The sequence below is a fragment of the Triticum aestivum genome, chromosome 1D (genome assembly GCF_018294505.1).
Source record: "Triticum aestivum cultivar Chinese Spring chromosome 1D, IWGSC CS RefSeq v2.1, whole genome shotgun sequence".
Taxonomy (NCBI): domain Eukaryota; kingdom Viridiplantae; phylum Streptophyta; class Magnoliopsida; order Poales; family Poaceae; genus Triticum; species Triticum aestivum.
In genome coordinates, this window is record NC_057796.1 from 292,838,603 (window position 1) to 292,860,170 (window position 21,568).

The window sequence follows — 21,568 nt, forward strand, 5'->3', positions numbered from 1 at the left end:
TGGATCAGTCAGTAATTGTTTGTCAACCGCAGAGTGCGAGGTTGATGTTTCTGTTGCAGTAGGTTTTGCTGTTTCCTCCAAGAGTTTTTCCAGTGGGCTTGTCAGAGAGTTGTGGTCTGCAGATCCTCCAGCAGAATTTTGGGTTTCAATCGGTACAGAACACTCAGACGAATTTTCACATGTCATTATAATTGCCCCGCTCTCCAGCATCTCAGATGTTGACACGAAGGGCTCATGAACTGTCAAGCCATCAAGGCAGTTGTGCAGATGGTTATGCACTTTGTCCAGATGAATCTTGGCTTGTTCATCAATGTCCTCTTTGTTGTGGTCGATCCTGTTCACCTCCAGTAGCAACTTAATCTGGGTTGATGATTTTAGGCGTGAAGATAGATGAATTTGGGACTGCTCTTTGTCGTACGGATTCTGGGATTCTGGGTCAGGGGTATCGCAGCAACCCTTTACATTTTCCAGGGAGTATGATGTGGCGTGAAGGACACTGGTCGAGCCACTGCTGGAAGAACTTTGACTGCTTGTCGTGCTAGAACTTGGAAGCGTAGAATATGTTGAAGGGAGTGATGAAAAAGTTTCTTTTTCATTTGAGTTGTCCTGTTGCAAGTTACAATAAACGCCCCGGTCTCTGGTCTTGGTTTCTTTTGCACTAAGATCCCTACCAAGTGAAAGGAGCTTCTCCAATTTCTGCTCGAGACCTGGTTGAAACCGCGAGAAAAGTTCTGTGTACATTTCATTGATAACTTTGGCAATTTTCACCTTGGCCTGGAATTGAAACAAAAACCATCAGAAATTATTAATACCGAGAATGAAAAGAAGTTATTAATACCAAAAATGAAAAATATCTTGTGAACTATAGGAAGGGCATGGAATAATGTGCGCAGAAGGACACATGATGTGCTGCGGGAAGCGCGGCTAACAAAGTCCATGAATCATGGTGAACACATTCCTTGAAAGAGCACACCCGACGTACCTTACGAAGCATGGTTGATCTACCGCCGCAGGGAAGCAGTGCTATATTGAACACAAAAGCACAGCTAACGTACTATAGGAAGCACTTCTATAGTTAACACAAAGTCACAGTTAACGTACTATAGGAAGCACTTGTAGTTTTAACACAAAACACAGATGACGTACTATAGGAAGCACTTCTATATTTAACACAAAGCACAGTTAATATAGGAAGCACTTAGTTTTAACACAAAAGCACAGGTAACGTACTATAGGAAGCACTTCTATATTTAACACAAAGGCACAGCTAACGTACTATAGGAAGCACTTCTAGTTTTAACACAAAAGCACAGCTAACGTACTATAGGAAGCACTTAGTTTTAACACAAAAGCACACTAACGTACTATAGGAAGCACTTCTATATTTAACACAAAGCACAGCTAACGTACTATAGGAAGCACTTCTATTTTAACACAAAGCACAGCTAACGTACTATAGGAAGCACTTCTAGTTTTAACACAAAGCACAGCTAACGTACTATAGGAAGCACTTCTAGTTTTAACACAAAAGCACAGCTAACGTACTATAGGAAGCACTTTGTATATTAACACAAAAGCACAGTAACGTACTATAGGAAGCACTTTATATTTAACACAAAAGCACACTAACGTACTATAGGAAGCACTTCTGTTTAACACAAAAGCACAACTAACGTACTATAGGAAGCACTTCTATATTTAACACAAAGGCACAGCTAAGGTACTATAGGAAGCACTTTTATATTTAACACAAAAGCACAGCTAACGTACTATAGGAAGGACTTCTATATTTAACACAAAAGCACGCTAACGTCCTGTAGGAAGCACTTCTGGTTTTAACACAAAGGCACACCTAACGTATTATAGGAAGCACTTCTAGTTTTAACACAAAAGCACATCTAACGTACTATAGGAAACTATCTGGATGACCACGAAAGGACAGCTAACGGCCTATATGAAGCACTTCTAGTTTTAACACAAAAGCACAGCTAACGTACTATAGGAAACTGTCTGGATGAACACAATAGGACATGTATCTGTTTCGTAAAAACTTAGGGAACATCATTTCAAACATAAAATCAGGTGCAGAAGCTGGAAATCACTTACGGAACAAAGTTTTTCTTGAGGCACAAATTCTTCTATGTAGGCTTCTAGTCTGGGACTCATTTGAAAAAATGGCGCCTGAAAGCCAGGCGGTGATTGGAAAGGCGTGCGCCTAATGTCTTTCAGCTGCCATGTGGAAGGAAACAATTACAGTCAAGTCAAATTAATACATGGAAGCTAAGTCATTATGTTGAGTCGAAAACTTCGCCAAAGGAAAATGATGAAAAGTTGACTCACCGTGTGTTTCCCAAAAATTCCGTCCTCTGTTGACAGGCTGTCTATGTTAGCATAATTCTTAATGGCCTCTGTGTCCCACATGACAAGTCTTGCAGGAGTGTCAGGTTCCAGGTCCATAATCTTCGTATCCAGGTACTCAAAATACGTTATCTGCAAGTGGGGAAGAGGTAAAAATTAATCATGTTCTTGTAGCTGCTTGTGGGTATAAAGAAATGTACAAGTTAGTGAACGAACCACTGGAATCAGGAGGCAGCCACATAGGGCGCCTGCGAATCCTTTGTCCTTGAAGGTCTGGAGTGATGCCACCAGTTTCTCTGTGACAGCATTGGACCAATCATATGATGATATGTTACTTGCTGGTCCTTCTAGAGCGGCTAAGTAGTCGGGGCTAACGCAATCATATGTCGTTGGGCATAGAAATACCACCGTTGCAAACATCACGAAAACCCGTTGAAACACTTCTCCTGTCAGCTCTGGGGTTATGAGATCAGTTAACTCTCTGATGTTTGGAGCATGCCCAGCACACCGAGTTTCAGACTTAACCTGACATCTGAAAGCTTCTGAGCATTTTCTAGGGATAATCTGCCCGCCCAGTGGAATTCCTAAGATCCGGTGCACGGTGTACGAGTTGATAAGGAATCTGTATCCACTAGGCAGTATGAAACACCTGGAAGGGCAATCAAAATAGCAGACAAGCCAGCGAACGAAACACCTTCGAAGCTCGCGACAGCACAGATCTAGAAGGTATCCAAAACCAATATCTCTGACAAGCTGCTTTTGTGGTTCTGTTAGCTTTTCACAGACAGTAATGAATTTCTGGAAGCTAAGTTTTGTGCTGAACTCTTCTTCATATTCACCCATTGTAACAGCTCTGTGGACACAGATAAGAAATGACCTTTAGCAAATGTATTGTTGAACCACATGATTTTCTTGCAGAAGCTTACATATAAACGCCGAGTCGGCAAAACAGAGACAAATATTTAAGCCGTGATTAAAAATGCAGCTAGAATGAGAGGTATTGATTTCCAAAGAAATTTCAATGACACACGCGAGATGCATGATAAAAAACACCTACTTCGAGGCAGCAAGCTGCTTCTTTCTCCTGTACTCCTCAACAAGCTTTTTGTGTGCTGCACGTTTTAACTCGATCCTTAGTCTCTCTGCCTCTAGTTGGTCATGAACCATGAAATCTTGGGTGACAATCTCCGTGCCATCGACAGACTGAGACTGAGTCTCCGACAGCTGTGGGGTGGAGTCCATCTCATTGAACTCTACATAAGAGGTCATGAGACGTCATCGTTACCAGGTCAGCTATGTAAGACAGTTGTTAGCAGTCCATGTGAGACCATCATCAATAGGTTGGTTAGCTAAGACGGATTCTAACTCTGAGTTAGTAACTGCTTTGCAAAAACGGACGTAAGTCCTTTGGATCTCTGCTATAGATTGCGGATCTATACAATCATTTGACCTGTGTCCTCATGTTAGGGATCAGGATAGTGAATTTTGACTGCAGTTTCATTGAGCTCTGCAACTAATATAATCTGTGGTCACGAGAGTGTTTAAGTTTTGCATGGCTGGAGATATAACTCAACTTAGCAAAACCAGGGCGCAAGCATGCAGTTGGCATGATTAAAGTGAGGTCAGCTGAGTCCTAATTTTAAATCCATAACCCTTCTGCTGCTAAGACGGCGCAACAGTTTGAGCACGGACCAGCTGAAGATAATTGGATCCGGAACCGATATTCAAATCGCGCCCCACGTGCTGTGTTGCGCACATGCGGTGTGTATGCAGCCTGCGGAATTGCTAGCACTGGTAATTTTTTTGTTCAAACGTTGAATCGGCGGCATAATCATGGTGAGGATGCAATGGATTACCTGAACAGGAGATCCACGGCGAGTGAGATGAAGGAGACCGATAATTTTTCTGTGACGAGCGAACTCCGCGGAGGGATCAGGATTGGCCTTCCTTTGGAGAGCCAGAATATGCCTCGCCTGTCGCCACCGATGCTAGATGGAGAGAGATCTGGAACTCATCTGCGGATGACCCCACAAGTTAGTCAAATACTTGGAGGAACTATTTGAGAGCCCACATATCAGTATGACTTTGAAGTCCACCTACCACATTTTCTCACCTCAGATGGAGGTACTCCTCGTAGGACTCATATAAGGCTGACCCCACAAGTTAGTGAGAGACTTAGAGGAATTAGTAACTGAGAGCCCACTTGTCAGTCTCGTCGACGGTCAAGTGAAGTCGACCTACCACATCTCGTCACGCCCAAGAAACATGCCCATCTCTCATGCGTCGCAAAACTCACCCCACCTATCAGGTTATTCTTCTCCTGCACTTAAAAAATCAAAGTAGCCTCTCTCTTTCTTTCTCTCTCTCTCTCCCTCTCTCTTTCTCTTATCTCTCTCTCCTAGATTCAAAATCATTGAAGGAGATCGCTGACAAACTGCAGGGAAGCAGATCCCCCACAATTTAGAAAGGTGTGAGTTCCGAACAATCAGCGCATAAGATTCGGCAATCAAAGGTTAGTAAATTTTTTATCAACGCACCTTTTGCGTGGCGATTCCTGATACACGAGATTCAATTCGTTGATGAATTTGCTGTGGCCGGGATTCATAGAATAAAACTGTTTAGTTTTACACTGTAGCTCTTATTTGAGTTTGTTTTTTGTTTTGTGTACTCTCGTCCTTGTAATACGAGCTTGTTACTTTTGTTAGGTTTCATGGTTATCTTTGTGTTAAGTGTTGCACAAGCAAATTAGCATCAGAGGATCTCACTTTGGTTGAGGTTGTAGTTTAATAAAAAATTAATTTATGTATATATTTATATATGTCAATTATATAGAACTAAAAATATATCTCTGTTGCATTGTAAGTGTAAAAGTTTAGTAAGGAATATTGAGATCGACTTCGAAAAGTTTCAACACTGATACTGCAGGTTTATAACCTTTATATTTATTACGTCTGTTTTCTGGGCAGATGTTCAGGAGTGCGTCATCTGGTCAGGACAACAGGGACGGTCGGTCTTTGAACGACATCGACAAGGATTATGGAGGCAGGTAATAGTAAGGCAGTTGAACATTAGTGTTTGGTCTTTTATTTCTGGGACGTTTGCTGTCAAGGTGCCACCACTGAGAACACCAAATAGTAGATCATTAACAACAACAAAAATGATTCTATATATCCTGGATGAATGCTGTAATATCTGTTTATCCTGTGCATCTACTCTACAGTTGAGTATCGAGAGGTGGAAGAATTTTTTTTACTACAAAACGAGAAGAAGATCAAGGATGCAGATGCTGTCAAACACGCACATGCCATGCGGGCTGGAATAATTGGAGTCAAGAGTGAGATACAAGTTCTTGGCAAACGTCCCAACCAGGAGCATGGTGTGCAACAGACACCTGCGAAGAGGGGCATTCTAAGTAGCAGAGACTCCACTAAGTAGATTGTGCAGGTAACAACGAAAACTTCAAACGCTGGTTTTGAACGTACGTGGAAGTTTTACTCGCACGTGCCTCTAATTATTTTTTGGTTTGAAGACACAGATGCCCACAAAGGCGTAGAGCGGGCGTTGTGATGGCCTAGCGTTTGTAGGCGGTCATAATGAAGAGGTACAGGGTAACAAAATTTCCTTTGATGCAAGCAGAAGGATCATTGGCAACAAAAGCATTGGTGTTCAAGGATTCGGTACGGTTTGCACAAGCAAGAAGAGCCCGACGACAAAATCAAACATAGGAGCAATAAACTCTACCATACAGCAGCACCAGAAAGCAATACAGGTGACAGCAAATACGAACGTGCAACAACATTTAAAGCAAATGTATATTTTTTGTGAGCAATTTTTTCTTTGTTTTCGTCTGGTATATTTAAATTGTAGTATCTTCCACACGCAGGTGTACGAGCAAGGAAGCAAGTATCGCGGCAGTCCACGGATCGATGAAAACATAAGGCAAGGTCCTTTGAAAGGATCACCTGTGGCGTTCAACATGAGGGGTCCTTCCAAAGGATCTCCGATGGCATTCAGAATCGTCAGCGAAATCACCAATGCACGGAGGTTGTCACCAAGCTTTGCTGGACAAGAGAGGCATGGGAAAACAAAGGTGACGTCGGAACTATGCTTTTTCAATTCAACACACAAACAGTTTTATGGAAGAACAGGGTAAAGTGCAAAACAGGAGGACGGCTGTCCGTCTGTACGGCTGTATGTGCAGTTGTTCTTTTATATAGGATGTTGTTGTGCCTCTCCGGTTGTATGGTGTAAACAGAAGCACATCTGTGCCTCTTTGTGCAGATGTGTGTGTAGCATGGTCACATTCGTGCTGCTGGGTGTAATGTGAACAGTGCCTCTGGTGTACCGCTTATACTCGGTGAAGAGGCACGGGTCTGGTTTTGGTATACCAGATGAGCCCTGATGAGTCATATAAATCTTTTGTTTAGAAATTAAAAAAATGCATATGCTGCTCTGGACATCTAATTCTGTTTCTTGCCATGTGTTCAGGATTTGGCGGAGGGGATAACAGATGAGGGAAAGAAATATCATAGTTCTCCATCCATTTCGAAGGAAACGCAACGTTCACAGCAGCAAGTAGCGTACAGCGCCAGCACGGATTGCATGGTAGAAGCAGCACAGTCCCTTGGTTGCACGAGTGCCGGAGAAACAGGGAGCAGCATTGCACAATGCAACAGTGGAGAGGCGGACTCATTTATGGATTTGACCGTGCCATGCAGAAACGACGCTGCTGCGTGTGACAAACAACAGAGCAGCAGCAGCTCCGCTGTAAGTGGACCTGTGGCTGGCGATGAGACTGATGTCGTCAGAAGTGAATGCGATCAGACGAACGAAGACACGGTAGACAGAATCATCATGGCGCCGCCGACCATTGTAGAGAAAGAAATGGACGACATGTTTAAAGAAGGCATATACCCAACGATTCAGGAGGTCACCGAAGCGCTCGAACCAGAGGGTGGTATGGTATTCGGATCATTGGATGAGTGCTTTTTCTTTTTCTGCAGATATGCTAGAAAGGTTGGCTTTGCTGCCAAGCGATCAACGAGCAGAAGATCGACATATGATCAGCAGCTTGACAAGCAGGTGTTTCAGTGCACCAAGGAAGGGCAGAATAAAACAACTGAGAGACATGTTAAGGAGAGAAGGAGCAACTTCTTGATCCAGACAAGCTGCCCAGTCCAAATAACAGCCAAGAGGGATACAGATAGGAGGAAATGGTATCTGAAGAAAACGTGCGTCTAGAGCACAACCACCAGCTTCACCCATCTGATTGGATGCTGAAGTTCATGAGATGCTATAAGAAGATGACACCTTAGGAGAAATTCTTTATACAAGTGCTGCAGAAGGCGAGGTTAGAACCAAGGAAGGTTATGCAGATTTTTACTGCCATGGGGAAACCGAGGCGAGAAATTATGTTCGACACGATTGACATAAGCAACATTGCATGCCGGGACAGGGCTGGAGAGCGCGGCACTGATATCGCAGACACCATGAAACTGTTTGCCGATATGGAGAGGCAGAGGCCGGGATTCTACCATGTGGAAGAGACAGAGAACAATGTAGTGCGCAACCTTTTCTGGACAGACTCCTTGTGTAAGATGAATTATGATCTATATGGAGATTTCGTGTCTTTTGACACGACATTCTCTACGAATATATATGGCTTGCCATTTGCACCAATTATAGGTGTCGACAACCACGGGTCGACCGTCCTGTTTGGAGTAGGCCTTTTGAAGGATGAGAAAATAGGGTCATTCAAGTGGCTCCTAAGCACGTTTGTCGAGGCAATGGGAGGTAAAGAGCCGAAATACATAATAACAAACCAGGACCACACGATGAAGACTACAATAAAGGAAGCTCTTCCGAGAACGAGGTACAGGTCCTGCTGGTGGCATATTAGGAAGAACCTGAAGGAAAATAACGCAGCAGTGTTTGCGCAGCACCCCGAGATGTCTGATGATATATTTCGAATCGTCAAAAACTCACTAGATCAAGACGAGTTTGAGCGTGCCTGGAAAGCAGCAATTTCTGTGCACAAGGCGGAAGGCAACAAACACCTGAACACGGTATGGGAACTCCGAAATTTTTGGGTGCCTGCCTACTTCAAGGACTGCTTCTATCCTTTCTCGTCAACAACCACTCGCAGTGAGAGCACGAATTCGATGTGGAAGAATTACGTCGACCACAAGGACACTATAAAAAGGTTTGTTGATGCGTATCACATGATTCAGCAAAATTGCCTCCCCACACTTGACAAGAAAAGACACCGAATAGAAGAGAAGGCGCCATCACTAGAGACGGGTTTTCCGATTGAAAGACAAGCAAGTCAAGTATACACGAATGAAATTTTCAGGGAATTCCAGCTGGAGCTACGGAACTGGACTTACTTCAAGTGCTCTGACCTGGCAAAGGGGAGGCAGTATTTTTTTAAAAAGATTATTGAGCCTGGAGAAAAAGTGTGGAAACCATATCCGGGCGAGGAATTTGACAGGTCTGAGTTCAGGGTAGATGTGGATGAGCAAAAAGAAATATACAGTTGCAGCTGCAAGAAAATGAGTAGGGATGGCATTCAGTGCTGCCATGTGCTTAAGGTGATGGACCAAACATGCATGATCGATCAACTTCCAAAATCCTTTGTCATCCCCAGATGGACCAGGAATCTATCAAAGAGTCTGAAAGTTCTGTCTACAAGTCAAGGTGATAGCATGACCGCACAAGACGATGGAACTATGAGATTCGGCCTTGCTTACGCTGAGTTGTCGGATATCTGTTCAAATGCTTGCAGAAAAGAGAAGGCATACAGTGTGCTTCGTGAGTGTATGGTAGATATGAAAATAAAAGTCATGGCGGCACTTGCTGAGGAACCAGACACAGGCATTCTTGCCGAAACTCTCAAGAACCCTCCCATGAGTGGCTCAAAGGGCACGAAAAAAGGAGATCGAATCAAAGCTGGTTCTGAGAAGAAAGGAAAAGGCAACAAAGCCGCATCCAAGTGCGGCCGTTGTAGAGTAAAGGGTCACAGGAAAACAAACTGCCCGGATAACCCAGAAGTCCAGGAGAGGATGAGGATTGAAGAGGAGAAGAGGAAATCGCAGCAGGAGAAGAGGGCAAGGTCAATGAAATGGCCGACAACACTGACAACACCATCGAGGACATCAAACGGCTCAGGACAATGCACTCCAAGCCCAGGAGGAAGACGTGAGACGCCAGCAACTCCAACGACCCCACTCACAGCAGGGAGCATTTACCAAAGTCTTGCATCTACGCCAGAATCGATCATCACACAAGCCAGGCACATAGAATGCATGCAGGGAAGCCCGGAACAAGGCACGGAATCTGCGCAGTCCATTTTCAGAAAGGAAAGGTCTTAGTGGAGACTTTTTGGTACCGGAGAACAGTATGAATAGAAAATTAAAAGGTAATAATGCAGCTTAAACAGGACGTAAGCAAAAAACAGTGATGACTGCAATCTTTCACTTTGTTTTTATGTATGAATATTAATTTTACAGGTAAATAGGTTTTGCACAAGGGCGGAGAAGGAAGAATGGATCGCTGAACATTCAAAAAATAAGGCCGCACGTGGAGCGATGAAATAGCAAGTGATCGGTGGGGAAGGCGGGCGGGTGTCGATTGTTTATTTCTTGTGTGTGGTTATAAGAACGGCTTGTAAGTTAATTTGCTGCAGTTATAGAAACAAAACAAATTTAAATAAGAACGCCTTTTGCTTCTTTATGTATTTTTACTCGGCGGAGGAAAATATCAGAGGCACAGGTTTCCTTGTTATTTTCCGCAGCCGCATAGGTTTCTGAACGTGGTTGTTGTAAGCATACAAGCATGCTTCTCTGCTGCGTGACAAGAGATAAAATAACCTAAGGCACAGGCAGCCACGGCCATGCCACCGGTGAGTGTTCAACCGTGACTCTCACGGTTGCATGGTCACGTCCGCTGTTATGGAACGAAAACATTTTTAAGCACATATTCTGGGTCGTGCTTCTGGGGATGCGTAACCGTGGCTTTCGTGGTAACGGTGCCTCGCCTGTTCTCACGCCTGTTCTTCTGTTATGGATGCATGTCCTTAAGTAATTCAAATAACCGTGCTTGCGATGCGTGTCCAATCGTGCGTCATGTTCCTTCACGCTGTGCTTCTGTCATGCAAAGATTTAAAACAGAATGGGTCATGGTTGTGTTTGTTTTTCTGTTTCACAAATGGATATAGTGCCTGGCAGTAGGTTCACGATGTTTCTTGTGAGAGAATCACGTCTTTACATGCTACTAAAGCACGTGGAATCACGGCCGTGCCTATGTGGAATGTAGAACAGTGCGTTACAATGCCGAATGCAGGACCGTGTGTCTTGTTCTTGAAAAGTCATGCTTCTGCCATCACTTCACTTACTTGGTTTTGTCCGTGTTTTAGCAGAATCATCTGCAAAGCACATGCATGGCCTTGAATCTTCTAGTGACTTAATTGTCAACGTGCCTGTGGAAAATTTTGCCGCTTGCAGAGGCAAGATGACTATAGAACCGTGCTTCCGGCGTCGAACAGATTCACAAAGACAGGCACGCTTTGTGAATGTGTGCGGTAAATAATTAAATCACGGAGGGGCATGCCCGTGCCTGGTCTGCGAGTACAACAGTGCATCTCGTACCATCAAAGCCGTGGCTCTATTTGATGTTTCAAGCAGCCACCTAGCATTGACTTGTTACCACTTTAGAGTTTTCAGTGACCCAGTCGATCTGTCATGATCAGGACTTCTATTTGCTGTGTGTGTTCTACTATAAGTTTGAGTCTAATTTTGTATGCCTGTTGTTAAGTTCCATTATTAGTTAATACCATCGATCGTTTACTATTACCAACTTAGTTTATCTCTTGTAGTCCACTTTTTATGCATCTCTCTATATGCGTGCGCATGTATTATGTGATTAATTTTTGATGATGTTAATCAATATGCCTCCTCGTGCCTCTTGTACCTGTAAGCCTGCGTCTGTTATCACTGCACGGCACTTCCTCTGTGTATGTCCGTGACCCTGTGGTGAACGTTTGGGTAGAAACATGCTGCACAGCCTAGAACATAGCGTCCTGTAGAACCACAGCAATGCTGTTTCTGCAAATCGAGATGTGCTTGTGCTTTGTTTAAAAGCATGCACGTGCTTCATTGTGAAATAATGAAATACAGATAGCCACGAACGTCCACGCCTTTTAAATCAAATACGGAACCGTGTCCATAGGGAGTTCGCGTCCGTGCGTTTAAATACAAGGAAATAAGATTTTACAAACAGTGTCCCTCATATAGGTCATTCCGTGCCTCACAGAGTAAACATCCGTGGCTGTGCGTAAGACAAAGGTTCATCTCCGTGGGCTAAACGCCCGTGCATCTCCGTCTGATAGAGTCACAGGCTAGCGTGACTCTATGTAATACCACCGACCATGCCTTTGACCGCTGCATGCCCGTGTCTGTGACCCGAAACACTGAAACAAAGAAAGGCAGGAATGCCCACGCCTTCATGTGTGCACACAACATGACTCTAGTTGGTACAAAGAACCTTGGCTGCAGAGACTTCACGCCCGTGCTTTTAAAAACAGCGCCTCTCGAATCGGCCATTACGTTAATGTTCATATCTGTACCCATAAACTTGGAATGAACGTGACCCAGGAAACCAAAACACGTTTGTCATCAAAGTTACTGACTGCGAGGTAACGCAAGACAAAATAAGAAACTTTTAGTCCACTTCTTAATTTCTTCAGACACAATGATCAGGGTCACTGGGCGCGAAATTGCTTGATCTCTTTTATCAAAACGTATGTGTCCAGCTTGAGCTTGTCGTACTCAAGTTTGAGCTTCGCCTTCGTCTTCTCATCCATAAGATCGTACAACCTCGTGGATATCTCCACGATCTTCAAGAGGTGAGCTTCCGTCGCCTCCCACCGGTTCTTCACCTGGACAAAAGAGAAGGTGTCAGATTGATGGCAAGACGCACTATCATCAACTTAGGATGAAGTTCACCACAATGATCCACGTTTCACAACTAATCCGGGTAGCCGAAAGAAAGAAAAAACGAATGAAACAGAAGCAGAGTGAATTTACAGATGAGGAAGCCTCGCCAGCCGAGATCTCATCCTGCGTCTGGACAGGGCTCTCTGGAGTAGTGTCATCCTGCACAGCCATGGAGGAGAGTGTCAGGGTAGAGAACAGCAAGAGGAGTGGATGGCCTGGAGGCGGATAAAAGGATGAAGGGGATGTGGCTAGGTTTCGAGATTCCGTCTAGCTTATTCATGTTTCACAATTAAATCAAGTAGCCGAAGGAAAGAAAAAACGAATGAAGCGGAAGCAGAGTGAACTTACAGATGAGGAACACTCGCCAGCCTGGATCTCCTGCAGTGTCTGGACACTGGGTTCCGCAGTAGTCTCCTCCTGACCATCCATGGCGGAGAGGGTCAGGATGGAGAGCAGCAAGAGGAATGGATGGCCTGGCGGCGGGCAGAGGGGGGAAGAGGGTGTGGCTAGGGTTTCAAGACCCCGTCCTGCTTAAATAGTCGGAGCCTGGCCTCGGGCTACGAGCCATAGCGGCATCACCGGAGGAGACGCCCGTCAGACCCTTGGGTTTTCGGAGCGGTGCCATGTGGCGTTCACACCCGAATACAAGGAGACACCCGTCGAAACATTGGGTTTCCGCAATCAACACACGAACGTGACTCCATGTAAAACACAAGCATGCCTCCCTCAGCATCTTGACCGTGCCACTCCTGGTGATAGATCAACAGATGCATTTGGAACACAAAGAGACACGAAGGTGACCTCTGACCTGAAACACTGACACACTTGACGGTTCGGCGACGGTTCGTGCATTTGAGTTAAAATCCTACAACGAAAACAATTGTAACACGGACAGTCGCCCGATTCTATTAGGTTTCCGTAATAATCGCACAATCGTGACTCTGGGTAAGAATAAACCATGCCTCTTCCATGCCTCTCCACCGACTCATTCTGAATACAATTAGAAAACCTCTACGCGTGACTCTATGTAATTAGAATACCTTTGAGGGCTGTATGCCCGTGCTTGTGACCCTTGACAATGAAACACAGATAACCACGAACGTCGATGCCTTTTTTGAATAACATACTATGGACTATACGTCCGTGCTTTTAAATACAATGAAATAAGCTTTTAAAAACAGTGTCTCTCACATAGGCCATTCCGTGCCTCACAGAGTAAACGCCCGTGGCTGTGCGTAAGACAAAGGTTAGTGTGACTCTATGTAATACCACCGACCATGCCTTTGAGCGCTTCATGCTCGTGCCTGTGACAATTGTGACCCCGCGTAAAACGCAATCATGCCTCTCTACTCCGCCATACCGTGCCTCTCCTGGTGATAGAGTCAACGGAATCATTTGGAACACAAAGAGACACGAACTATTCTACATGCCTGTGTGGCATGTAGAACAGTGCGTTACAATGCCGAAGGCAGGACCGTGTGTCTGGTACGTGACAAGCCGTGCCTGTGCCACGCTTCATTGGTTTTGTCCGTGAGAGTTTCAGCAGAATCATCTGCAAAGCAGAGGAACGGCCTTGAATCTTCTAGTGACTTAATTGTCAACATGCCTGTGGAAAATTTTGCTGCTCGCAGAGGCAAGACGACTGTAGAACCGTGCTTCTGGCGTCAAATAGATTCTTCTATTGAATGTGTGCCGTAAATAATCAAAACACGGTCGGGCACGCCCGTGCCTGGTCTGCATCTTCAACTGTGCATCTCGTACCTTGAAAGCCGTGGCTCTATTTAATGTTTCAAGCAGCCACCTACCTTTTACTTGTTATGAGTAGTAATTAACCCGGACCCTCCTGCCAAAAGAAAAAAGAGGTAATTAATCTGGACCCCTCCGCTCCCCGTCGTGGGTATTTAAGTCGTTTCATGGATTGATAGGCTGTAATCCATTTCTCCAGATCCACCTCAGTGAGCACTGGTCGTGGGCGGCACCACCCCAGCAACGGAGGTGGAGATGGAAAGCGCTGCTCATAGCATCAAGAGTTCGAGAGTGGCGCCACCGGCGTCGACGCCGCCTTCTGGTGGTGTGCTGGTCATCGGAGGGGATGGAAGCGGCGATCGTGCTCCCTCTCGATCCGAGGAGGAAGAAGAGGGATGTCGTGCGGACCGCATGAGCGATCTCGCCGATGGCGTCCTAGGTGAGATCATCTCTCGTCTTCCCATCAAGGATGGCATCCGTACTCGAATCCTCGCACGTCGCTGGCGTCCTTTGTGGCCCATCACTCCTTTGAATCTCGACTGCCGTGAGATCCCTGTCCCACATCTTTTTAACGCCCTAGAAACAGTTCATATCAAGACCATGTCTCAGCTGTTCGCATTCACCAAGGAGCGCGTTCGCAAATGCTATTCCGGAACGCGGCTCTGTCGAAATCCTGTTGTCAGTCTTCCGGAATCCATTCTGTCTGGCCATGCTGGCTCGGTTAGCCGCCTCTCTATCCCGGTGTGCTACCTACAGTGCAGGCCCTCCATCGTTGATGCCTGGCTCCGATCCTGGAAGCTGAACAATATACAGGTTCTTGAGTTCTACTACCTCTTCCCAGAATTTCTGACGCAAGAGGTAACTCTACTGGATCTATGCACTTCAACTACGCCCTCGGCATTGGAGTTCGTGTTTCGGTTTTCCTCCTCTCTCCACACCCTCGGCTTTGCTCTTTGCCAAATAGCAGACAATTACATAGGGACGCTTAAGCTACCACTGGTGAAAAGACTCTCGCTTGTGGAGGTTGATATATCAGATGCCTCGCTGCAAAGCATAATCCACTCTAGTTGCCCAGCACTTGAGTCTCTCCTGCTTGTTTGCAATAGAGGAGGTCGTCGCGTCACAATAAACTCGTCTAACCTTGTAAGCATTGGCATTGTTGTCCACATGGAGAACTCATTATTGAGGATGCCCCTTCACTTCGACGGTTGATTGTTGATTGTCTGGTCGACGATTGTTCGACAACCGTTGTCTCTGCACCTACACTGGAGACATTGGGTGAATTCGTGTTCGTGTCTCCCTCGATGTGTCTTGAGGTACTGCCTTTCCTTCATACTGGAATAGAGCTGCACTTGTTCCAATGTTTGTTCTATTAATTTGATGGTCTATGTTCTATTCTTCATGCAGAGTCACGACTTGGAGTTAACCAGTGTCTCTGCGTCTGAACCGTATCCATGTCATCTCACGTATCTTGAGGTATTGAGTTTTCACGATACTTCCAGCTTCACTTTGTTTGTGAGGAAACAAGTTTTATTTCATCCAACCTTTATTCTATTAGTTTTGTGATCCATCTTCTGTTATTTTTCATCAAGGGTTTGAATGCAGTCAGTCTAACAACAATGTGTCAATCTGTCAAGACCTTGCTTATCTACATGGATTATAAGGTGGACATTGTCGTTGAATTGTTGCAATGCTTTCCAAAACTGGAGAACTTGTTTGTTGAGGTGATGATCTTCAGAAATGTGCATACTGTAGTACTCGTTCCTTTTCAAAATGCTTGTCTTAATTTTGACTTCCTTTTCAAAATGTGCATACTGTAGTACACATGATTTATTGTTGGATACATCCATATATAGAAAAGTCTATGCCTAACTTCTTGTTACGGAGGTGGTAGAACTAATTATTTCATTTGGTTTTTTGATGTTCTGTATCTCTTTTTATAGACGCTAAGTATTTTCAACCTATCATTTATATTTTAGGGATCGTTGATTTCTCAGGGTGAAAAAAACAAATGGCGTCGTAAGTACCGGCAGTTTCTCAAACATCACGACGTTTGTCTGAAGACAGTATCACTGGAAGATTATGTTCGCTCCGGGAGTTACGCTGAATTTGCGATGTTCTTTGTTCTTAGTGCAAAGGATCTGGAGACCATGACCATTAAGTTTACCTCCCCTCCCGCAGAGTTCATGGGAGTATTTTACGAAAAGAACAAAGGGTTCTGGAGTGGCATAGAAGGGCTTCTAAACGTGCACATCTTAGATTATAATCAAGTTGCAGCCACGCGCGTCCGCATTTAAGGAAGAGGAGTGTTGAATACCTGGATTTGACGGTTCCGTTCACGTGTGGATGCTAAAATCAGGCCTTGTGTTAGTTGTCCAGGTGTATGGAGTTATTTGTTGTTGCGTTCTTTTGAGCTTGGGTTTTATGTAAACTTTATTAGAGAAACATTGTAGTCTTTGCACCATGTGTAGGCTTGTCTGTTTTTGTGTTGCCTGCAGCCATGAAGGAAGTGTGTGGTTTTGCGGCTTTGTACTGGCGAAGGACTATAAAATGCTGTGCCACCAAGGTTAAGAGACATAAAGTAGATTTAATTTTTCAGTGGAGAAATGCACGCTGTATGTGTAACTGTACCTGTGTTGTATGTACGATGGTGCCTGTCTTATATATGTACCTGTCATGCACACAATGCATGCACGACCGTGCCTGTGTTGCAGGTAGGCTTCTCATCGTGCCTCTTCCAGATCCATCGAACACTGGTCGTAGGCGGCGCCACCGCAGCAATGGAGGTGGGGATGGAATGCGCTGCTCGTAGTACCAAGAGGTCCAGAGTGTCTCCGCCGGAGACGCCGCCTTCTCGTGGTGTGCTTGTCGTCGGAGCGGAAGGAAGCGGCGACCGTGCTTCCTCTCGATCCGTGACCATGACTCCATGTAATACCTCCGACCATGCCTTTGAGCGTTTTATGCCCGTGCCTGTGACCCTTAACACTGAAACACAAACAGCCACGATGTCCACGCCTTTATCGAACAATATACGTAACATCAAGAAAGAAGCGTGACGCAGCTCAATAAGGAACCGTGTCCGTAGGGAGTTCACGTCCGTTCTTTTAAATCGAAGGAAATAAACTTTTAAAAATAGGCTATCTCACATAGGTCATTCCGTGCCCCACAGAGTAAACGCAACGATCATGCCTTTGAGCGTTTTATGCCCGTGCCTGTGACCCGAAACACCGAAACAAAGAAAGGCATGAACGTCCATGCCTTCGTGAGTGCACAAGACATGACTGTAGCTGGTACAAAGAACCTTGGCTGCAGAGACTTCACGTCCGTGTTATTAAAAACAGCGTCTCTCGAATGGGCCATTACGTTAATGTTCACATCTGTACCCATAAACTTGAAATGAACGTGACCCAGGAAAGCAAAACTATCAAATTTACTGACGACACGGGGTAACGCAAGACAAAATAAGAAACTTTCAGTGCACTGCTTAGTACCTTCAGATACGACGATCAGCGTCGCTGCTGTCTACTTAGTCCGGCGAGACTTCTTTTTTGGTTGCTCGGTTCGAAGTTCCTCTATCTGTTTTTTCATAACGTATGATTCCAGCTTCAGCTGCTCGCGCTGAAGGATGAGCTGCGCTTTCTCATCCATAAGATGTGCAATGGTGGCTTTGTTCTCCTCGTCCAACTTCGTGGCTCTCTCCAGGAGATCCTCGAGCATGTTCTGCACATGGACAAAGAAGAAGGTGTCAGATTGATGGCAGGACGCACCCTCATCAACTTTGGAGGAAGCTCGCCACAATAATCCATGTTTCACAACTAAATCAAGTAGCGGATAGAAAGAAAAAAATGGATGAAGCCGAAGCAGAGAGAACTTACAGATGAGATAGCCTCGACAGCCGAGATCTGCTGAGTAGTGTCATCCTGCACAGCCATGGCGGAGAGTGTCAGGATAGAGAACAGCAAGAGGAGTGGATGGCCTGGAGGCGGACAAAAAGGAGGAAGGGGATGTGGCTAAGGTTTCGAGATTCTGTCTGGCTTATTCACGTTTCACAACTAAATCAAGTAGCCGACGGAAAGGAAAAACGAATGAAGCAGAAGCAGAGTGAACTTACAGATGAGGAACGCTTGCCATCCTTGATCTCATCCAGTGTTTGGACAAGGGGTTCCGCAGTAGTCTCCTCCTGACCAGCCATGGCGGAGAGGGTCAGGATAGAGAGTAGCAAGAGGAATGGATGGCCTGGCGGCGGGCAGAGGGGGAAGAGTGTGTGGCTAGGGTTTCGAGACTCCGTCCGGCTTAAATAGCCGGAGCTGGCCTCGGGCGACGAGCCAGAGCGGTGTCATGGGAGGAGACGCTCGTCGGACCCTTGGGTTTCCGGAGCGGGGCCACGTGTTGTTCACACCCTAATAGGAGGAGACGCTCGTCGAAACGTTGGGTTTCTGCAATCAATACACGAATGTGGCTCCGCGTAAAACACAAGCATGCTTCCATCGGCATCCCGACCGTGCCTGTCCTGATAATATAGTCAACGGATGCATTTGGAACACAAAGAGACATGAAGGTGACTCTGGATAATTACACGTCATGCATTTGTGAGTTTGACAACCGTGCCTGTGACCTGAAACACTGACACACAAAAAGTCGTCTTCGTGCGTAAAGGATCGTGACGCTAATAAACATATAAAGTCGCCTTTCGTGCATTTGAGTTAAAAATCTTACAACAAAAACAATTGTAACAAGGACAGTCGCTCGATTCTATTAGGTTTCCGTAATAAACGCACAAACATGACTCTGGGTAGGAACAAACCATGCCTCCGTGGGCTGGACGTCCGTGCCTCGCCTTTTGACCGAGTCCACCGACTCATTCGGAACACAATCAGAAAACCTTTGTGCGTGACTCTATATAATAGCACGCCATGCCTTTGAGGGCTGTATGCCCGTGCTTGTGACCCTTGACACTGAAACACACATAGCCATGAACGTCGACGCCTTTATCAAGAAAGAAGCATGACGCAACTCGGTACTGAACGGTGTCTGTATGGACTTCACGTCTGTGCTTTTAAATACAAGGAAATAAGCTTTTAAAATCAGCGTCTCTCATATAGGCAATTCCATGCCTCACAGAGTAAACGCCCGTGGCTGTGCATAAGACAAAGGTTCAGTTTCGTGGGCTAGACACCCGTGCATCTTCGTCTGGTCGAGTCTCACAGGCGAGCATGACTCTATGTAAGACAGTCGACCATGTGCAATAAACACATGATTGTGACCCTGCCTAATACTAAAGTATGCCTCCATGGGCTTCTCGTCCGTGCCCCTCCGTCTGAACGAGTCGTATGAATCATTCGGAACACAAACGCAACCGAACATGACTCTATATAATACCACACGATGCCTTTGTGGATTTGACGCCTGTGCCTGTGACCCTAATGACTGAAACACTGAAACACAGAGAGTGCAAGTCCATGCTTTGAAAAAACACGCAACAGCGGTGACATCTGCAATTATGTCCCAGCATTGTGCATAGCCGTGCTTGCGATGCGTGTCCAACCGTACTTCATGTGCCTTCACGCGGTGCTTCTGTGATGCAAAGATTTCAAACACAATGGGTCACGGCTGTGTTTGCGTTTCTGTTTTACAAATGGATATAGTGCCTGGCAGTAGGTTGACGGCGTTTCCTGTGAAAGAATTACGTCTTTACGTGCTACTGAAGCATGTGGAATCAAGGGCGTGCCTGTGTGGCATGTAGTACAGTGCGCGTCGTATCACTTCATGACCGTTGTGTGGTTCGTGGCAAACCGTGCGTTTGCCATGGTCGTGCATGTGTGAAAGGTAGAACAGTGCATCTCGAGTCACTTTTCTACGAAGGCATGATCGTCTGTGTGTTTGCTGACAAACCGTGGTTCACTGAATCATTCGGAACACAAACACAAGCACAAGCGAACATGACTCTATATAATACCACACGATGCCTTTGCGGATTTGACGCCCGTGCCTGTGACCCTTATCACTGAAACACAGAGAGTCACAAATGTACATAGCCGTGGCTGCAGAGACTTGAAGCCCTTTTATCTAATGAAATGTACGGCATGAGCAAAAGACCGTTTAGCCATAGACCAAAATACCGAGTTCGCTGTTGGCAAGGTTACAGATTGAGCAAAAAGGTATGGGCATTGTTTCACCACACCTACGTAAATTCCAAACCGGAAAGTGGCGGCAACATCTCACTCCAGCACTGTTATCATCACTTACAAGTGAATGGATCCTTTAAATCCAGGTGCTCAACGCATGCGTGCCTTAGATCCAAGTTCCCGTGGTTGCAACTTGGTGACAACCTAAGGCAAGCATGTTTAGAAGCCTTTTTGTCCCACTGAAGCACGTCTTGTTGCTGTTTGTAGAATTCTTCCGTGAAGTCTTCTTGAAGAAGAAACTTGATCCTCATAGTCTGCAGCTGTGCTGCGCTGAGAATAAAGAATGCCGCAAATCAAATGCTTTTCTCGCATTGAACATAGCTTTCCAGCGTCAGTGACTTCAAACGAACGTCGTGATGGTGCTTGCAAGAATAGTCATTCGCAAGACTTTCTTCATTAGAGGCTATTTCCTGAATAAACATGAAGATTTGAAATGGTTAAGCTCCATAAAGAGTGATTCTGCTGGGAGAGCAAGTGAAGGAATAATTCTATAACCTCTATTGTAATAAAAGCTTTTTTTAGTTTTGTCCTAATACTGGTCCATGACTATATACAGCTTTGTCCATTACATACAAATGTAAGTGACATTTTTTTGTTGAATGGAGTTCTACACCATGCATGGTATGTGTTTTACAATTTGTGTGAGAAGCATCACCTTGATATACAAGTTCTCCAAGCTTCGGAAGTGTTCCACCAAGGAAAAGACTGCGTGCAGGTCATAATCCATGCTGATAGACAACATCTTGATAGAATGAACCGCTGTGGATGTGCTGACTGTCGGCAAACACTTCATGTAGAATAAAACATAATATTAGTAGAGTAAATGTTGAATTGCATGGAACTTGTTTGTACCAATGAATGGAGGTGAAAGTATTGTTGAAAGTCAGTACCTGAATAATTATACGCTCATTTGTGACGCCGGATTCACAGAAAATATTAGATAATTTGCCCATGACCTGCAGTTTAGGTGCAGAGGTGATAACTATCCGCAACTTCTTGCAATCACCATCACAAAGCAACCGTTGAAGTGACGAGGCATCTTCTATAACAATTTTCCCATAGTAACCAGAAATGCCGATGCTTATAAGGTTAGGTGAGTTTATTCTGATGCAATGGTGCCTGACTGTCCAAACAAGCAGCAGGGACTCAAGTGTAGGAGAAGTAGAGCTGATGATGCTTTGTAATGAGACGTCTGATACATAAACATCTACTAGCGAGAGTCTCCTGAGCAGTGGTAGTTTAAGCACCCGTACATAATTGTCTGGTAACTTGCAAAGAGCAAAGGTG

The 21,568-nt window shown here is 45.2% G+C and overlaps 1 pseudogene; it reads left to right on the plus strand.

Annotated features, from left to right (window-relative positions):
• The first annotated feature begins 4,205 nt into the window (after positions 1-4,205).
• Positions 4,206-9,874, plus strand: LOC123158987 (uncharacterized; annotated as a pseudogene).
• The last annotated feature ends 11,694 nt before the right edge of the window (positions 9,875-21,568 follow it).